Source organism: Neltuma alba, unplaced genomic scaffold (assembly GCF_004799145.2).
Source record: "Neltuma alba isolate B1F8T4 unplaced genomic scaffold, ASM479914v2 tig00005947_pilon, whole genome shotgun sequence".
NCBI lineage: Eukaryota > Viridiplantae > Streptophyta > Magnoliopsida > Fabales > Fabaceae > Neltuma > Neltuma alba.
The window spans coordinates 5314-10107 of record NW_021634290.1 but is presented as its reverse complement, the minus strand read 5'-3'; positions in this window follow the sequence as shown (position 1 = coordinate 10107).

The window sequence follows — 4794 nt, the reverse complement described above, 5'->3', positions numbered from 1 at the left end:
ATTATATATCACTATCCTCTTAGTATCCAGGACCAAGACATTGTGAATGGATTACCGTAGTGCTAATATTTGGATCGCTGACAATGAATGTGTGTTTGGGAATTCTGTAGAGAAATTATTGAGTCAAAACCAAGGTTTTCCCTCACTCAATTTAAAATTGATTATTGGGTTTTGATAAATGCCACAACTTCTAATGTAAGAGTTGCTTAATCAATTTCAGTATATCACGTAAGCTACTAAATTACTTAATTCTAATAAATATGACATAACCTCCTTGAAACACCCCTATTTATGTAATACTATATCATATATTAGTTTATAAGTTAAACAAATTAGTTCAGAAAAGAATTATAGGTCCAAAAAATGAAATAAATCAAGTCTTATATTTATAATCAAAATAAATTTACCAATTATCGCTTATATTTAGGATGCAAAGAATAATGAAAACCATTATTGTTCAAAATCTAATCTATATTTTATTTTATGGTGCTTAGGTAGCTGCTCTACAATATTTAAAATAAGCAGTTCATTGCCCCGTTTGGGACAAAAATAAAAAAAATTCCATTTTATGGAGCATTTCTAGTTTAAAATATTAATGTATCGGACGTGCATGAAATTGTGTTAGTTGGCGCACAAGGGACTTTGGGTTATTTTCCTGGCTCTCTTTGTGCCTTTTGCTTTACGTTTTATTTTGAACTTGTATTGTTTTTTTTTTGTTATTGGGCTTCTTTTTTTGACCTGATTTGTTATTGGGCTTCTTTTTTGACCTGATTGTTATTGGGCTTCACAGCTAACTTACCTTTGTGCGTTTCTTGTTGACGCTTTTTTAATGAGTAATTTGATTTTGCATTGTTTATTATTAAAAAAATACTTTTCCGCTTTTTAATATAATCTAATTATTAAGTTAATTTTGATCCTAAATATAAGATACATTTCTTATATTTATCATTTTTTCTAAATCACCCTTATAGATACTTCTTTAAGCATAATCAAATAAATAAAAGAGGGAAGATATTAAGAAAGATGATTATGGGTTTTAGGAAAAACATGTTATATTTTTTTATGATTAACTAACTTATCTAAATTTTTTAATCTAACTAAATTAATTAAATAAATTTTATATTAAGATAAGAGGAGTAATAAAAATACATGCATCACTTACACGCACAAATGAAGTCAGCGTGTATGGGAGACCAGTGGGAATAATTTGGATAGCAAGACGCTCTGCGGCTGTGTGCCAACTGTGTTTATCAACGGAGGGCCCACTGGCCCTGACTAGATGAATAATAACGTACACGCCTCTTCTTTTTTAACCTATGGTTGGGCACTAAATTATAGACATTTATTTTATTTATTTAAATAGGAATTTGATGTTTGGTTCATCATATTATATTAGGGTATGTTTGGATGAAACCAAACCGTGGTTTGGAAAAGTGATTCTGGAGAATAGATTCTGGAAAGAATAGATTTTATGAAAAAATGATTTTGAGAAGTGAGAGTGTTTAGATAGTTGTTATCAGAAGCACTTTTTTTATATATATACAAATTACTAAAAAAAAGATATAAGTTAATATGATAATTATAGAAAAAATAGATTTTATGATATATTTTAATTTGAAGGAATAAAATTGTTAATAATATATTTTTTATTAACATAATTAATAATACATAAGATAATATAATTAATAAATAATTAATATGTATATATATTTATAAAATATAAGATTAAATATGTTTATAAAAAAATATGTTTATAAAAAAAGTAACAATATACATATCCTATAGGCTCTCACACTCTTTTTTTTTTTCCAAAAGCAAAATTTTTTGCTTTTTTCAAAACCATGGTTTTGGTTTTTGGGTGGGTGTTTTGGTGATTTATTCCCCAAACTATGGTTTGGAGTGTCACCCAAACACAGCCTAAGTAGTCCATTTTGCTAGACCAATTTACATTGGTGACTCAACCCTATTTTCAATAAAATGTCTGAAAGTTTTATTGGTATAATAGCATCAGCCAGCAGAAGTAAATTAATAGTGTCCTGTAGTAAGAGGAGTAGTTATGAACCCTGTAGACCATCCCCATGGGGGTGGTGAAGGAAGGGCCCCAATTGGTAGAAAAAAACCCGCAACTCCTTGGGGTTATCCTGCACTTGGAAGAAGAAGTAGAAAAAGGAAAAGAAATCACTCATTTCAAAATTTATTACTCAAAGACACCTAAAAATTTATATTATCTCCGGTCCTTAATATAAGACCTTATTTAACTTTTATTTTGATGCTAAATATAAGATCTCAATCCATTTTGTCTCTCATATTTATGTATTTTTTTCAAGATAGTCCTTCTAACAATGGTAGTTATAGCCAATATATTTAATTAGCAAAAATATTTTAGGAAAAACAACACATATTTATTATAAATACCTAACTTAACTTCTTTTCTTGATCTTTTTAAATTAATCAACTAATTCTTATAATTAGGATAAGAGGTAGTACATTTTAGTGGGTGTAACTTATTTTTAGTTGGTGCAACACTTCTTTCAGTTGCAGATAAGTTACACGTAAACGAAAGAGTTGCAGCGACTTAAGGTTTTTTTTTTTTTTTTATAATTATGGAGTTAATGAAGACTTTTCCCCTTTTCCACACAAAGCAAATATTTTAAATTTAGTAGCTGCAATTTTAAAAAAATAAGAATCTGAAATCAAATAAAAATGTATGAGTTAAAAATCATTCAATTATTTATGTAATTACTTATTTATTTATATTAAAGTATGGTTCAAGAGATATCAGTTACTCCTTTTGTTCTAAAAGCAAAATCGATTTTGTAGTATAACTTATACTGTAAAATAAATTTTACATTTAAAACCGAAAGAGCATATTTCTTCGTTATAATAGAGATTTCGCTATAATAGAGATTTAGAGTGCTCAAAAGTTAACAAAAACCATCCTCACATTTATCTGGTATATTAGGTTTTTTGTTTGCAAAAATAATATTATTTTTTAAATAATTTTTATGAAGGTATAAATTTATTATAGAATTTCATCGATCATATACTCCCTTTCCTTTTGACTCTTAATATAAGTACTAGCCAAATTTAAATTATCACAAGTATAAGAATTTAATCAATTTTGTCTTATATTTATTAGTTTTTCTAAACTAATTTGCTTATCTGATCTAGTTAAATAGTTTTTATATTAAAAATTAGATATACAAATAGCTCTTATAGTAATATATGGGAGAGTAATTTTTTTTTAAAAAAAACTTTTTAAGATAAAATAATATTCAGAAAAAAAGTCTTTTCAAATATTGGCTCGACAGCGGGAAAACTATGATCGCCACGCGTATTTCCGCCACGCGTATTTCCCTGACAAATTGCTACGTGTCTCACTGGTTCCCATCTCTGAAACAGCCAAAAGACTTGTGTAAAAAAAAAACAACAAAAGACAACACCGTTTGTTGGTGCAAACGCGCCCTATCCAGACCTTTTGATGAGCATCCTGATTCTAGTCTCTGAGTACTTGACACTTTAGATACGTAATACTCCTCTGGTCCTAATTATAAGACCCAATTGACTTATTTGAGGAAATTAAGGAAGTAAGTTAAGTTGGTTATTTATAATAAATAAGTGTTGTCATTCCTAAAATATCCTTGCTAATTAAGTATATTGGCTAAAACTATCATTATTAGAAGGATATCTTGGAAAAAAATGCATAAATATAAGAGACAAAATGGATGGGTCTTATAATTAGGACCAAATAAAAAGTCAAATTGGGTCTTAATAAGGACCGGAGGAGTACTTTCTAATTTTTATTTTGATATTAAATATAAAATTTAATTCGTTTTATTTTTTATATTTATCTATTTTTAAAATATTTCTTATAATAAAAAAATTATAAGCAAGACACTTGATTAATCATTATATTTTTAAGAAAATAACACCTATATATTATAAATAACTAATTTAATTAGTTTTCTTAACCTACTCAAATTAGTTAACTGGTTTTTTTATTAAAAACCAGAGATAGTACTGTATGTTTTTTTTTTTCTGTGGTAATTATGGGGTTAAGGAAGACTTTTCCCTTTTCAACCCAAAACAAATATATTTATTTTAGCTGCAATTAAAAATGAAGACCATAAAATTAAAGGAAAACATATGAGTTACCCACGGGATGAAGTAACAAAAATTATTCGATTATCTATTCATTTATTTATTTATATTATTTCTGATCTTTAATATAATAGTTTGTTTAATTTTTAATTTTAGTTTAATTTTTAATTTAATTCTAAATATAAAATTTCAATATACTTATTAAAGTATAATCTAAGAGATAATACCTCCAGTCCTTAATATAAGAGCTTGTTAACTAATTTGAGTAGATTAAGAAAATAAGTTATATTAGTTATTGGTAATAAATAAGTATTATCTTTCTTAAAATATCCTTACTAATCAAGTGTATTGGTTAGAACTATCATTATTACAAAGGCTATATTTAAAAAAATAAATAAATATGAGATATAAAGTGGATTGAGTCTTATATTTAAGATCAAAATAAAAGTCAAATAAATTCTTATATTAAAAATAAAAATTAGCATTAATTATTTCTTCGTTGTAATATAGATTGAGGGTGCTCAAAAGTCAAAAAATAAAATCCTCAGATTGAGCGGGCAGATTAGTTTTTTTTTGTGCAAAGAATATTAATTTTTAAATAATTGTTTTGAAGATATAAATTTATTATTGAATTTTACAAGTCATATGCCCCTCTTTTCTTGTCTTTAATACATGAGCTAAGTAGCTAACTAA